This window comes from Anopheles marshallii, chromosome 2 (genome assembly GCF_943734725.1).
Source record: "Anopheles marshallii chromosome 2, idAnoMarsDA_429_01, whole genome shotgun sequence".
Classification (NCBI taxonomy): domain Eukaryota; kingdom Metazoa; phylum Arthropoda; class Insecta; order Diptera; family Culicidae; genus Anopheles; species Anopheles marshallii.
The window spans coordinates 21,139,684-21,156,287 of NC_071326.1; the positions used below are offsets into that span (position 1 = coordinate 21,139,684).

A 16,604-nucleotide genomic window follows, 5' to 3' on the forward strand; every position below is an offset into this window, starting at 1 on the left:
TAAAGAGGAGTTATAAACCATCGGTGCAGTTTTAGCAAAAGGCATCTGGACCGAGGCAAACATTCAGCGCGGGGGCCGAAACTCTTGATTAGCATTGAGATTGATTTTAAATTGGTTAGTTGCCTGGCCCTGTGCACGGGATTCATTCTGGTTTGCTAATGTTTTTAGCCAGCATGGTCCAAGGTCTCCGGTGGGGGGTTTTTTTTTTCGTTTACTTAGTGGTCGCTGGAGAAACTGAAACATTTTGTTTGTTCGTGTGGTTTTATGCTGCGCTCTTAAAATAACATGTTTTATTCAATACGGGTACGCTTTCATCTTGCGATAATTATCCACCACCATCTGGTATCTAGCGTGGCGGTTGCTCTAAACAGGGTGCACAAAATGCACAAAAAAAGACAAAGCAAAACATTGGGAAGGTTTTTCCATTACGTTGTCTTTGTTTTGTGAAATTATTCCCAACACAACGCATCAGTTCTGTGTGAAGCGATTAAATATTTCAATTTCTTTATATATCTTTATATAAATAAGATATAAGGATATACAGTAAGTTGTATGTGCTGCTTTTTCATAGACTTCGAACGCGTTTAAACACCAATGACAAAGATGGCTCCCAATCCAACCTAACATCCACATCCCGGGTGATCTTTTGCATCAACGAGTATGTGTGTGCTGCTCACCAACACAACTGGCAACTTTGCCCCGAAAGGATACACAGAAGCTGGGAGGGTCTGTGTCCGGTAAAGTGGTACCTGGTGACGCGGTTAAATGGCTTCATTAATTTGATAATTAATTTCAAATAGAAGAGTAATTACCACCGAGCTAGAAACTCTCCTTACGACCAGGAATGGGCACAGCACAGAAATACGATGCAGTTACAAATAATTAACTTTCTCGAACACCCTTGTCATTGCCCACGTGTTCTGTACTTCCTTTCGTACGTACAAAGGTACGCCAGTTGTCATCGTTTTGTTCGTGTTGAGAATTGTTAATGAAGCAACTTAGCCGTACATTGCCGTTCATTCATTCGCACTACATTTGGTACGTAAAGCGACGGTACCAGATAAAGGAAATTGGTACCGCTTTGTTTTCGTTTAATTCAAATTTTAGACCACAAAAAAATGCTTTGTACTTTGAAGCAACACATTTTTATGTTCACATTGCATCAGATCAGTGAGTTCGGTCTCACTCTCGGTTGTGCAGCCGTTCGTTGCTAATTTGCATTTTATCAATTGCAATCGTTTGCAGCGGTGATGATTGTGTTAATTATTGTACAATTTCTGCGGACATTCACTTTTCGTATGAATTTGGCAAAGCTCCCACAGAAACACATATCCCCTTGTCAGAGAAGCTTTCGCGTCACCGTTTGCCTGTCGAATGCCGTAAAGGTTTAGATTAATAATGAATTATTTATTCGCATAATTGAAATCTAGCGAAAAGCTTTTTGGGGATTGGAATGTAAATAAAAAGAAGGGATATGCTACCCAATGGGTTTCCGGATCCGTTCTCCTCCACCGTTTTTCCCATGGTCATCATCAAACGATACTTAATTCTACGAAAGATCCCAAGTACGCCCTGATCCTTACACTGAACCCAGCCGTAGCGTGCCCATTTGTATCAAATCTTGCCCGATTCACACACCTTCCGTTTCGTTCCAGCGAAAGTTCTCCATGCAGAATCATAGCTTCCCATTCTCGATACATGAATGGTTTTGATATTCGTTGGCTTTTCCTTTCTTTACGCTCATTTTCCTTCCTTTGTGTGTGTGCGTGTGTTGCTATTAGCTAACTCCTTGTTGGTTGAGGTAAGGGTGCTGCCTGCTGTGCAACCCAACGAACAGCGGTATCCGCTGCATCGGGTCTGATAAATCCCCACTAATGGCAATCTAATTAATGGGTTTTATTTATATTAACCCTTTCCAACGGTTGCGCTTTCATAAATAATATTTTAGCAAATTAGTTTTTCCACTCGCGTGGGACTATCAAACCAGTCGGGATGATGTGGTTTTGCTCTGTTTACCGTTAGTGTGTGGCACAGGAAGAGGTGGCAAATCAAGATGGTCCAGCTTTCGGTACGTAAACCTAGCCCCGGCAAAATATCCGCTCCACCGACAGGCGACCCTCACCCTCACCGTTGAGCACAACAAGTCACAACCGCAAGGAATCAGCGAGCAATGCACAGCGCCACAGCCACGCCAACCGCAAACCATCTGACACATCGGTTTTTGCAAATGGACCCAGTTGACGTAAACGGTGAAACCAATCGTTGGTGTTGGCTAGCATTTTGCCACGACGTTGTGCCTGCTTCCCGTCAGCTGCCAAGCAGAGCGAGTCCAAAGTTTTCCCGAGTGCAGTCTTGGGTGTACGGTTGATTAAATCGTTCACGAAGAAAACAAAGTAAAGTACAGAAATGCTGAAGGATTTTAAGTTATTACCAAGCATAACATGACGGCAACCTTCATCATCATTATCGGTAAGGGTATCGAACAAGTATCCTCCCAAAGGTATCTTTCAGAACTCTTTTGATAAGCGGTTGGGATGTGCTGAAGTTTTTGACTCATCCACTGACGGTGATCGTCCAAAAGTTACCACGTACCACGATACATCCTGTGTCGAAAAACGTTACCTAACTTTGGTGAGCGGTGTGTAGAATTCATCAAATATTGGCACCTCCCAAATGGGAAGATGTAACAAAGCTGCCAACACCACCCTATGGCGCTGTTGTTTCGATATGCCATTGTACTGCAGTAACGAGTTGTGTCACACCTGCTGAGAATAACTATGCTCAACTTCTCGGCACTACACTGTGTGTCCTTCGTGTACCTACCCCGTGGTTGAGGTTCGCTGCCAAAGTCACCCGTTGTTGGAAGCGAGTCGTTAAAATCATAGTAGTTTCGCACGTTTCTCCATCAAATGGTGTCAAAACTCGCTCACCACTGGTAACGCTTTCGAGTTCCTTTCACCTATCTGACACCAGTGCCAGTCACGTGATGGAGATCTTGCCAATGCTTCTGAGGTGAGCACGCAGAATAGAATACCGTTTGGTATAGGTCAAGATGTAGGGCGAGCGTGTGACCCGTCGGGGTTAACAGAAAATGCAGCATCTGCGGTAGCAGTCATCGAGTCCTAAAGTGACACGTATCCACTACCCGTGCCCGAAGCCTTCGAACTGTGAAGGCTTTAAATAATTTCAGATATTTTTATCTTCAGATCAATTCGGGTTTGGTGAGCTAGTTAGTATTGGGAGAGTAGCAACTCCAACTTTCAAATCTACCAGTGCCTGTTTTGGTGTTTGCCATACCACTTTAGCGTACCGGTACCTTTTTGTTTATGCCAGTACGGCTTATTGATTTATAAATAAGTATTGAAGTTTGAGTGTTTTTTTTTCTTTCGTTATTCAATACTGGTGAGTTGGGAGATGCAAACACCACGAATGAGGGTATGGTAGGAATTTCCATGTTTGGACAACTACGTCACATACCAGTTTCTGGTGGAATAATGCCGCACATATCTGCTGTGGCCTTTTCTACTGATACGTTGGTTTTTTTTGTTGTACATTTGCCCATGTACTTCTTTCTCCTTTTCTGCATTATGCTGCTGTTTCTTCCAATTCGAATTGCTTCGCATTCGTTTTACGATTTTACTTTTGGCAACCGGTTTTTGATTGGGTCATGGCGCTGGATCATTTTGAATCATACGATGATCGCTGGTTGTTGACAACAGCAGTAAAATGGAACGACTAATTACAAGTGTTCAGCTGAGCGAACTAACATACAATTTCGATGTGTTTATTTTAAATTGTTGTTCATTTTAGATTAGATTTTATCACTTGATTTAATTTGAGTGGTATAGCTCTCTCCTATATAAGAAGGACAACAATATTTTATGTTGATGTTTAATTGTTTGTGGTTTATGTTTAACGACAATTTGGGAGTTTAGTCAACAGTACGGTATGCGATTAATGGTAATGCGGTTATTACCTTCTATACCACCATTTATTACAGTGTATCGCGCTGTATACATTCTAAGTGCCAGGAAATAAATTCTCTACATGAACGATACAAAATATTCATTCTCCCCCTTTTTTTTTTGTTCTTCATTGATTATAATCGAGCGATTCCTGCTCGCTTCCTGTTTCGATAAAGTAGCGCCACACACCCACCGTTAATGGGTCGGTAAAATGAAATTTATGGAAGCGTTTATTGATGATGGGTGCTCGATGGTACGGGAAGGTGAATTCTGTGTACTTTGTAATGTTAAGCTGCTGGTCCCTCTGGAGGGATTATATTCTTCGTTATTTCGTTAATTTTACCATCACGAACCTTATGAGTTCCCAGTGGTAGAATAAAAAATAACAACAATGTGTGGATGGGATGTCGCTATTGCTGATTTTGTCGCTCCCGCCATGGTAGATACGAGAAAAGAAACTTCTAAATATTCCCACGTCCAGCAATGGAAGACGAAAGGAAAATTTGTAACAGTCATGGAATTGATTTCCAATTCAATATCCCTGCAGGTTCTTGCGCAGCTCCGTTGTTGATAAAACAGCTAGAACACAATATCCGTCGGTAGCATTCGTAGCATAGTGCTGTTGTTTGTGTCAGAGCTATGAATTTAGGTCTGTAGTCGTTTCTTCTGCTATGCTTGTACATTATTTCGTTTCTTACACCACTGACCGTTGTCCGCATTCTTTCTGCCTGCCTTTTTGCTGCCAGTAAGGAAAATTGCATTTTTTTTTTTGTTTATTGGGCAACTTCCTTCACGTACGCCGCCCTTTGCTTAGTATTTATGGGTGAGGTATCGATGTTTTCCTATCGGTAATTTGACATTGGAATTATGCAAGACGCCTTCGGGCGTAAGAAAGAAAGTGGTTTTCCATCGAATTTAGGCAGTTGGATGCGGGGAAAGACCATCAAAGTAATGGTATAGCCTAGTCAAATGGTATACCTTCCCTGCTTGCAGCCGCACGTGTAACGGAAGGTGTGAACTAATAAAAGATTATTGCGTTATTATTCACGATTGAAACGCATACAAAAAATGTGAATTCTTTCATGTAAGGTTCCACTCAGGACATGAAAAAAATGTTTTAAGATAAGTTGTTTTAGGAAGCTTTAGCTTTATTTTGAAGTTGTGATTGTTATTTGCCATCGCCGTGATCTTTAAATACTTCTTCCTCTTGGGAGCCTGCTAGCCGAGCATACTTTTCTTTCAAACTTGCTGTTCTAAATTTAGCACCAGTATCCACAATAATATGCTTTTCTTGAACCATGAAATACATGGCACGCCTGGGGAACAGATAACTACTTATCGCACAATTTATGATCTTTCGTAAATCAAACCATCAACTGAACAATCGCCAGGGACACCAAGTTCATTTGTTTTATGTTGCCATCTTCGCACGTCCCGTTTTATAGAGTTAACCGTTGGTGCTGCCGGACCTTTTATCTCGTTGTCCTAGCATGTGCTATGAGATATGTAGCTCTGGGTCCCGTTCTCAAGTTCTAAGGCCGGATCAACATCTGCCACGTGTATCAACAAACATCGGGTTAGAGCTTCTTTTCTCAAGGTTCTTGTTTTCGCTTGCGTATAAATAGTAATCACCTTAAAAAGATTTTACAAATGCAAGTTGTTTGTGTTTGAAATCAATATTTTTAGAACACTCAGGAATTTTGTGTTAGCCGTTGATTGAAGCACTCTAAAAACGTCATGTACGTCAATTTCGTTTTTATTATTGTAACTAACTTTACTATCTAATGATATCTACTAAACAGATTTAGATAATATTGACCAATATAAACATCATCTTGCGCTCTATGAAAGCTTCGTCCCCACAACACTTTGGCCATTGAATATCATTTACCCATTGGTAGTGCATGTTCGATATTGTATGCGTTGTCCATAGGTGCTTTAGACCCATAAAAAGACAACTCGAAACCAACTGTTGGCAAGGGACGCAAACATTGCCCCAGTCATCAATCTCAATTTTTGCGCTTTCATGCGAGACGTCACGTATGGCGGCTTCATTCCATACCGACGTATGTCGTCGAGTATCTTTCGGGGTGGGTACGGTCCGTGTAATGCCGTTGCCATTACCTACACATGCACGTTTTGCGGCTGGGATAGAGGTATGCTAAAAAAAACACACACACACCATGCATATCACTCTCTTCCATCGGTTTTTGGCAATCTTCTTTTTGAACAACTGTTGCAACTGGTTTGGTTCCGCTTTGTGCTAACTCTCGATTCACGCTCGAATTTGTGAACCTGACTAGTTTTGTTCGATTTTTACGTCAGAGTGGTGAAATGCGAAGGGGAACTGTTACGGTGACGCGTCCGCACTGTGGCTGGTGAAATGAATCTAACGAGCTGCATGTTTTGCACGATCATTTCATCATTTTTCATCGGTTTTACACACTAATGTGTAAACATTACAACCGATTACTCACGGCTACGCTCGCTCGAGTGTCTAGCATTAGTCGCTGACAAAGGGGTCGTCAAGTCAGGTCCGATACTGCCATCACCATTAGAGAAGACTTGATGAGCAATGTAGTTAACATAAGTATTTTCGAAGACAACAATCGTTCTATAGTTTTTATGCTTGATATATTATTAAGGTAATTTCATACTGTTGTATGAATTAATCTTAGATCTTCTCGATCGATAAAAGTAGAGCAGAATCTATAAATCTGTTGTTAAAATTACATCATAATTCTCTCAGCTTCGCTCGATGGCATCATTTCTCAGTTTCGTGTAGATATTCATAAATATTGTCCCTTTTTTATATGCACCACATGAATCGCAGGCAGTAGAACTACGCTGCAAAAAATCCTAATCAATCGAAAGAACTGAGCGTCACATGATGCAAACACACAAGCGGGAAAGGATTCAGCTAGCAGCTTCTCACGCTCACACTTTCGCCACCTTTGCACGCCCAGTAGGGTGGTGTATGGCAATCTGGGCCGGAGCTGAAAACTCCGAGCAAAAGATTCCAGAATACGGTTTTGCACACACAGGGTCCCGGGGGTTTCTTAGGGCTTGGAGCATTCCGTCCGCTACCAGTGCACGTGTCCACCTTGTCGCTATTTCACTAGCACACGCGATCCAAAGCGAGAGTGAATCTGGCTGCTGGTATCGCATCGAGATTGGAACCGTTTTGGCGTACGTTTCTCCAAAGAGCTTCCTGTGATGGTTTTGCGCTTTGCTCTCTGAGCGGCTGCTGCTAGAAAGTGAAACCGGGTCGATTTTTCTATGCAACGCAAAATTTTCTTCAGTTACTTCAGTTTTATTTTACAGTAAAAGGCAAAGGAAGACGATCCATGTTGCTGCAAGTACAAGTTTCCTTTCGCCCCCCTTCCCTCTCCGGAACCATGCTCAGAATGGTTCCCATTTTCCAGAGAATAGTGTCGCTCCGGACTAACCCGATTTTCCCACGGTTCGGGTCTTGCGATTTGTGCTAGTGTGGATGTACAATCAACATTTCTGCCCACACCAGCAAGAGAAACAGAGAGTTCGTCGAAAAGAGTGAGAAATAAAAGGGAAACCCATTCCCGGGGATGAGTTGGACAGTAGTATGGCACAGAATGGTGATTAAATGCGCACAAATTAGAGAATAAAAATGTTGGTTTATAGAACAAAACAAAAATAATGAGAGGCCACACAAACTTGACCAAACAAAAGGAAACCTTACCGTTAGAGAATAGCCGAAGGATTTTCCTTGGAGAATTGTTTTTTTTTATTATCATTCAAACACAAATTAACCACCATGGCAGGGAAGATGATATCAGTACAAATTAAAGGAAAGTAATCCGATCTGGTCGAATAATGACGAAATGGTGGGCCTGATTGACGAATGTGTGGTGCTACAGAAAACATCTCCCTTCCCATTGAACGCCCAGCATGTGTGCGAGTGTGCAGGGTGCGTGCGAAGAGAAATGATGACGACATAACTGCCATCCGGTACGCAATAGCATAAAACGGCACTGGCACTAACACCAACACCGACATACCGTAGTCGTACCGCACCGTGGTTGATGACGACATCGAATCGGTTCGGTATGCGAGTCTTTAGGGTGTCATATGCGGGTGGCGCTTAGCCCGAGAGCAGGAAGAACACCAAAATACACTGGCAGACGGGTCCTAGACGTGAGGATATCAATAAAACACACAGCCAAAGCTGTGCGTGGTTGATCAAGAGCGCGTCCAGGAGAGGCGCCAGATCTTTGGAGCTTCGTGCTTCGTGTGTTGCACGACAATCGGGACAGCTTTCGAACGAGCAAGCGCCAAGTTGCGCGTCTTGCCGATGCTACAAACATGTCCGTTTGCCGTTTGTTTTTGGAGCTCTCTGCTGTATCGCCGTGTGCCAGTCGTGCGGGCGGTGATGCTGCTGCTGCACTTGTCACTTTTTTGTGCCCCAATCGTGGTGTCCCTACCCGCGAACGGTGGCCCAACCACCGATATCGCGCGGCACATTGCGACAAAGCAAGCAAGCATATCAACGGGATTGGGTTTCGACTTTGGTGTGTGCGTGTGTACCGCGCGCATCGTCGTCGGTCGTGGTCGTGGTCGTTCATCGTGGCAGCACACGCAGCGCAACAACACACCATTGCTCGGTTGTTTCGTTGCGGTGGTGGTGTGCGATGGTGTCGCGGCACGGCGTGACCACGAACCGATGCTTCGAGCAAATCTATCGGATCCGTTCGACGTTCGGTTTCAGTCAAAATCGCGCCGCAGCCAGAGCAAGTTGTGGGGCCCAGCTCTCCGTTGTTCTATCCGTTGTTTTTCCGGCCACCGGAATTTCTTCGTTCGGTTTTTTACGTGCCACATCCCGTGTGCGCGCCGTACATGTGTCTCCGTGCGTATTGCGTGAGTGTATGGTTCTTCCCGGGTTTTTTTTTTAATCTTCGTTCTTTCAACCCGCGCAAATTAAACGGAAACCTCTAGTGCTATCTGTCGCGAAAGTCGCGATTTCTGATTTTTTCGCTGAGGAAGCTCCCGTTGTATGTGCAGACGCTGCTCGACGATAGTCGGAGTCGAATTGAGTTTTCGTATGGCAACACACGACTCGCCAAAGCGTCAACGTTACCATACCTGCCTGCGAAACCAGCATCAGTAAAAGCGAAATGATGGCGTCGGAACGATCGTTCCATCCATCGTCCCTTTACGTGACGGAGTTTTGATGGTGCGTTCGGTTCGGTTATGTTGCTACTTTGTCCGATACATTTCCTGTGCACACAGATTCATTTTAACCCCATCTAAAGCTCGCTATCTCACCTTCTCTCTCGCGTTCTCTTTTGTGCGTTCTCTGCGTTCGTTTAGCACAGTTTTTTTTGGGTGTGTAAATTTTGCCGGTTGGCGGCGATTCAGTATGCACCCGCGAATTGCCGCCTCCCATCATTATCTTCATTACTGCCGCCTGGCTCTGTTAGTCTCCGTTCCGTTACGCTTAATGTGAGGTTTTTGGCGTGCAAAATGTGCAATGTGGCGATGACAGATCTTCCGATTGTTTCCATCATCTTCGTTGTGGCTTTCGGGTGCTGTCAGTGTTCGAACTCGGTACCGGTTTTTGTCCGGGGGAAGCGAAGAACGGTTGCATGTGTGGAAAGTTTCTCTGCTCCCCCTCTCCCCTCCACCCCAGCGAACAATCGCCCCGAAAACTGTGCATCCCCCTTCGTCAGTACCTTAGCCGCGGATGTGCAGTTTAGTTTTGTGCCGTGCGAAGGTAAAGCCGATTGGTTAAATAACACTGGCAAACAATTTTATCGCAAACAAACCCAGCCCAACTTTGTTACAAATTTGTGTTCGAACTGTGTAGCGGTATTGAAATTTGCATTTGTTTTCTATCGCACAACCAAGATATAGAAGAACATGGTGTGACCGGTTGCGAACAACCGTGTGCAAAATAGTACCCCTTAGGTGCCAGCAAACAAACAAAAAAATAACGTAATACGGAGGTACAAAGTACAATTAATTAATCTTTTACGACACCAGCCTCGCGCGCATTCGTGGCATTATGTAATGGAGTGGAAGATGAAAAACCAAGAACAAAAACCAAACTCTTACCGCCCGTCCGATCGTGCTTATGCAAGTGTGTGCATCTTCTCGTACTGGCGGAATGCTGCAATTTCTTTGTGGTGCTACAAATTCAACAACCGAAGCTGACTTTTCCGTTCAAACAAAAGCGATGTGGGTTCAGTAATAGTGTGTTTTTTTTTTTATTTTACAAAATGGTACGAAAATTCGTCGTCGATTGTGCGGGGCCCACTCGTGTTGTTGAAGCTGTGAATGATCAATTGAATGCGAACGACAAATGCAAGCAAGCACTTTTCTCGCTTCCTATACAAAATAGAACGCAAACATAATCAGCACCTCGCCCCTAACTCCAGCTGATGTTCGGGTCGTGCTGAAGGTGATAATGAATGGGAGGTGATAATCGTTAAACGTCAGTTGATTAATACTTGAGCCAGAAGAAAAGGTGCAATAATATTATCAAACATGCAATAATGGTTTCAAGTGTCGGTGGTGTTTATTTGTGTGTGAGTGCATTTTTTTCCTGCCAGCAATACGTAAATACGCCCTGCAAAATAATAGTATACACAAGCGTAAAGTGGGTATTGTGATCGATCACGTGCATTTAAGGAAGCGTATGTGGTTTTATGCTGCATTGGAGGAAGCAGCAAAATGTTAGAATCCATTTACGTAATCGTATCACCACGATCACCTGCATTAACAAAAACATTGCTACAACTATCGAACTCGAATGAGTTGTGCAATTGGGGTTTGAAGAATATTGTTTGACGCTCCACGTTTAAAACCCCCTTAAGGATAGTTACTGTTTGTAGTAAAGAAAATAGAATGGAAAACCGGGGGTACCGATCAAATACTGTCCCATGCGCCCATACTACCACCAGCAAAGCCGTTGAATGCTGATGTCGAAGAAGGTGGATGCAGTTTGCATCTAGCGTTTGCAACACCGAAAATAGATTACGTCTTAACGAAATGAAAAAAAAATCCCTGAGTTTTGCTTCGGCCTTCCCTTGTTACGTTCGTGTGAAACTGTGTGTATGTGTGTGTTTTCTTTTTTTTTGCGACGTGGTCACAGGCCATGCGAAGGACCGGATTCCTTCGAGCCAACCAATCAAGCAATCGCGCAGATCGAACCGCGTTTGCCGGATCGGTTCAATGCAACAGCGGCAGGTTGTGCGTTTGTTTTGGTGTTTCGTGGCAGTCAGTCGTTTTTGTGGCAATTCCCTTCCAAATATGTGATTGTCTAATTGGTGACGATGGGCCTAGGGGTTTCAATTACGTGCCATTCTTTTTAATGGCTACCAGCAACCCCGCAGCACTGCGTTGTTGACGAAGTGAATGTCTATTTTTGGTATGCCATGTTGCAGCCTCCAAACATATCCTTAGCACGCGTGAAGCTAAAAGTGAACGAAGCAACGAAGTGGACCCTCCTGTTATCGCTTGTTATATGTGATTATTTTCTAGGCCCCAGAGTTTGGCCCAATAAAGTAGAGATAGCATAAGATCCTTTTGCTTTTCTTGCTTCCTTTTCGAATGGTTAGCATCACAGTGACCTGGTGAAGGCTTTGATTAAGGGCGCGCCAATAACACTGACTCGCACTATATCAATTCCGCTGTAGCGACAGGGTTTCAGACAACGCCATGAGAGGCCCAACACAGAACACATAATTTCCAGAACAATTGCCAACACAATTTCTTGCCCGAGACGAAGAAGTGGCCGTACTCGCGACGAGAAACTAGCGACGACGGTTCGCCTTTCCCGTAGCGTGATTTTAATTCAATCATTGCGAGTTACGTCGTTCTCGGGTCGTTTGTTTATTTCGTCTTGCCAGAGTTGGTGAGCCTCCGTGGCAATTGCGTGTCGGTGTGTATGTTTCCGTTTAGTAACGATGTAATGTTGCTCATGGACGAAAGATACATGGCAAAAGGTGGCGAATGTGTACAAACCCCAAACGACCACAAACATTCGCTTTCCGAGATGGTAAAAGATTGAAGCGTTCGGAAGACTGATACAAGTTTTAGAAACGTGTAGTTCTATTGTTTTTGTCCAACACAAACACGAGTGTACGCTAGCCAGAAGAGGGAACTTGGAAACTTTTCCATGTTTGCGTTCATTTTTAATCAACGAACAGCGCTGTAATCAACCATACGAAAATTTACTGCCTTACAGATTAAGTTTATCGCTCTCTTTCGCTAATCAAAGGAGAGGTAGCCTGTGTATTTGCCACTACTCTATCACACCTTTGTCGACTGTTTGCCGAATTCTTTGGATGTTCAGTGGCCCCTAGATGAGGTGTGAGGTAACGAACACGATTACTGTTGAGGCGAAACGTCAGCTTCAGTGGCGGACGATTTTTTTTTGAGAACTCTTTAAATTCTCGTCAGGCACGTGCCGACAACTGTCACGGCCGCAATTATGGTTTTCGATAAATCACAGTGCGCAAACTGGGCTTCACGGAAAACGGTAATGCTATGAAAACGTTTATTTTCCGAAGCGTAGCAAATTTGTTCCTTCCGCCTGCGTAAGCAACACTGATGAGACCGCAGACAATTTTCCGGCTGAACTTTCCCGAACTGTGATGGATGGGTTGCTTAAAATCTACGCTCCATCTTGAATGTCCTGCCTCGAGTCCTGACGATGACTGATTTTTGAAGATGTTCTCCGTAAATAATACGCTTTCGTGTCTGATAGACAAGGCACAACTCAGCTAGAATAGCACAATCGAAAATTCCTTTATGCTGTTCTACTTTATCTTGGTGTGAGCAAAATATTTACATATCCGGTTTTGGGTTGAACACATTAAGATTGCGTTATGTGTTATGTCTTCACTCGTTTGTTAACGTGCAGAGGCACAAACGAACACAGCTTCGCACTGTACTGATTTCAATTGTTTCGGCGTGTACTTCTGCAGGTCGAACCAAGTACATGAATTCTTTCCTTCATCCGCACACCGGTTCGTCCAACCCGTATTTGCTGTCGCCTGCCGGGGTGCCACAACGTACTGCAGCCAGTACCGCAAACCTACACAAAATCTGGCGAATGAAGTATGGGCCCCGGCTACCCTACAACGAAGATGCAAAGAAAAGCAATTGAGCAGAATCGATGGCGTTGGGTAGGAAGAATAAGCTGGAAACATGGCACCAGATTGCTACAACGTTGATAACTCTGCTGACCCTTCAGTCCATGGGGTCTCGCGCACCGGATGATGAAGAAGGTGATCTGACCCCATCATGTACCATTATACACAGGCTTCAGCATGCGGATGAGGGTCCCATTGCACCGTATTTAAATGGAACATCATTGGTGTGCGGGTTTGCTGCTTGTGTACCTTCATGCCGTTTGAACGAAAGATTGCCGTGGGTCGTGGAGGCAACAGTGACTGATCAAGACTTGTCGCTGATGGTGGTTTTTTTCGGGGGTAGAATCGTCGAACATTTAGGCCCGCGATGTCTACACCATCGAAAGTATATGTTTTTTTTTTGGGTTTGTTGAACTTCGAATACAAGCGATTAAGTTTGGTAGTGTGTTTCTATGCAAGCAAACGTGTCAAAAACCTGCTTCCAACTCTTATCAAACTCAACCGTAGTAAGCGTCAAAGGATTTATCTTTTTAAAGATTTTAAGCACTTTCCTATCGCTTACCAACTAGAACCAATATATTTATGTGTTTATGTTCACATAATTTAGCGATAAAACGTGTACCGGTTTTCTTATCAAAACAACCAGCGCTTTTGATGATGTTGTCATTTGTTTGTTTTGGTTTCGACATTATCGTGTGCAATTGATACTTTACGCACACGTACTCATTATGACAGTTCATTTTTGCTATCTTTAAGACTCCAGCCGCGAACTCTTCCCCACACGTTTGTGTTCACCTTCAGAAGCTCGATAGCAATCGACCTACAGGAGAGCCTCGTTGGCGGCACTGCGGTTGGAACGTTTGTTTTTACCTCATTCTTCCATCTCACATATGATTACCATCAGTTCCACTAAAACCGTGAACGGTGCGAATTCACGTTAAGGGAATGATCGCGCAAACAGAGCGTCTATTTATTCTAACGATTGCTCCTCCACTTGTGCCCGTGTGTGCGCTGTGTGTCCGGCTGCGCCACTATTCCTCCCTTTTTTTACGCAATCAATGGACACACGGATCGCAAAACAGCACGGCACGAAGTGGTACTTTATTCGAGCTTCCAGTGGTGGTGATTTTCATACTCAACTCCTCGTGCCGCACAAGATTCGTGGGCGCGTCCAGCGCGACAACGTCATACGTACGCTCGGAAGCACGATTCAGGGTTCTGTTTGTCGTTGTGTATGGGGGGCATTACACACGAAGATTTGTTTTGCGACTCAATTGCAAAAGCTTCTTTGCCGTGTTTCAACGCAGTTGCAATCTACTGCCTGTTGCACGTGCTCCAATCGTACTTAGCGGCGGATAACAAAAAAATACACGATGGCTCAGAAACTACAATTGAATTCGCTTTTTCTTAATTCATACCGATGAATTACGCGAATACAGGCAATGCAGTGTGTAAGGAAATGGAAAATTTTAACCTTAGCGCTTACATCACACAAGTATGTTTACAGTAGTTTTTTTTTCTACATACCTTCCTGAACGACGTGCGAGATAGACAGCGTTGCAATGGCCACCCCTCTCGTGCATTGTAACGTTCGTGTAAATTTAGAAAACCTCATCCGCCTTCTGCATTTGTGCAACGATGTAGAGGAAAAATCGAACGGTCAAGCGAAGAAAGAAACGGTGTTGACCAAAAAATGCATGCTCGCGTGCAAGAGCCAGAAGTTCGCGTAGCATACCGTCTGCGACATTGAACTGGGTAGTGGTGAAATGATTGCATCTGCAAAGGTAAGGTGCGATCGAAACACCTCGACACGCGAAACCGTTCTGCATCCATGAAAAAGAGTGCCAATGACGCGTTAGTGCAGATCGATTCACTGTACTTAAGCACAACTGAACTGAAATAAACTGTGGCTGCAGTTTAAGGGGGTGTGTATAGTTAGCGCAAAGCGAAAACCTTACCCCAAGGCCAAATGTGCACTCCGTCGCGTTAATTTCCTTTCCTTCGAACGAAGTTACAAATTTGTTTTTATTCTTCTACCACATGGCTATTTAACCTTGTTGTTTTGCATTTGTACTTCATGAAAGCAAACGTCATAGTGACGTACGAGGTATAAGCGATCAAAGCATCTTGTAAATATTATCTGAATACTTTGTTTATAAATAATGCTGCCGAGCAGAATTATCAGCTCCGAGCATCCACATCAATCTGCAACAAATTTGCTTCTTTGTATGCTACTCAAATTATGCACATATCATGAAGGATTTTGAAGACTTGTTAAAGAAGACCTTCCCTTATACAACAATTCCGTTTTCTTTAAATATTTAACGCTTAGCAAAGGGGTAAAATCAAAGGTGGGGTCAACCCGTCGTTTTATCGCAACCCATCTACACTAAGCATGATTGGCAAAATTCAAACATGTTCCGCAGACTTATGACCTCTAATTTATCGATAATCATCCAGGGAAGATAAACACACGGTTCACACACAAATACATAACTCCTGTTCACGTCACTTGAGGTCAGATTTATTTTTTGCCATAATTTATAGGCAAAAATGTTCTTTGTTCATATGTCATCCGGTTATGGTCCGATTAGTTTTGCTATTAGCTTTGAGGGATATAGCGTACACCAATTTAAAAAAACCCTTGAGCACAGGTTATTGGGAGGTATACTCTCTCAACCGTCTCTGCACATCGATCAGTAAAATGTATTTGAGCAGAAAAAAAGTACAAACCGAACACGAAAAACACGCACAAACATTTTTATAAATAGCTCCCTCATGAACGAACGATCACGAGGAGGAAATGCATATGTGAAATATAAAAAAAATATATATAGCCGCATTTGAAATGTCAGTGGAACGAACTTGTTGCACATGGTTTAAAACGAACAGATGGCATTCATGGGATGGTGGTAGCTCTTTAATAAATTACAGATTTGGCAGACAGATTTTGCTGGAAAGACAACGGGATAAAGAATGTTAATTTGATATTCTTCAAACATTACTAATGTTCTTGTTATGTCACCACTACCTGTTCTGCTAGGAATTAGCACATTAGATAGAACCTTTAAATGGTTAGATATACAATATCTATTCTTAATAGCATATTTTTCGTGTATGTTGCGTTCATTTATAACAGCGGCAGAAAAGCTTTTTAGAGATCTTTACAGATCAACCTCAAAATCACTAAACAACCGTCATAGAGCAACCGGTGTGTCCAATCTGCAGAAACTTCCCCAGAAACCCACTGACCTGTGCCAAAACAGAACCGTACCATATTGTTTGCCCGTTTGCGCTTTCTCTGCGGCTGACCCCAAAGTCGAAATGTTCACCGTAGATCGGTTGATTTTGCTCCTTCCAACCAGTTTATTCTTGATCCTACTGCCACCGTACCATGCTCTCGCAGACACACGTTGCCGAAGCGTGCGTTGCCATTTTTTGCCCCCCACAGACGCTCTGCTATTTTGATGTTTTGAAAATTTTGCATTCTCACCAGCCATCCTGG

At 43.5% G+C, this 16,604-nt stretch overlaps 1 protein-coding gene across 1 annotated transcript in view; it reads left to right on the forward strand.

Annotated features, from left to right (window-relative positions):
* Positions 1-16,604, forward strand: part of LOC128708674 (protein similar) — a 105,425-nt gene that overhangs the window by 62,697 nt on the left and 26,124 nt on the right. The window lies entirely within an intron of this gene.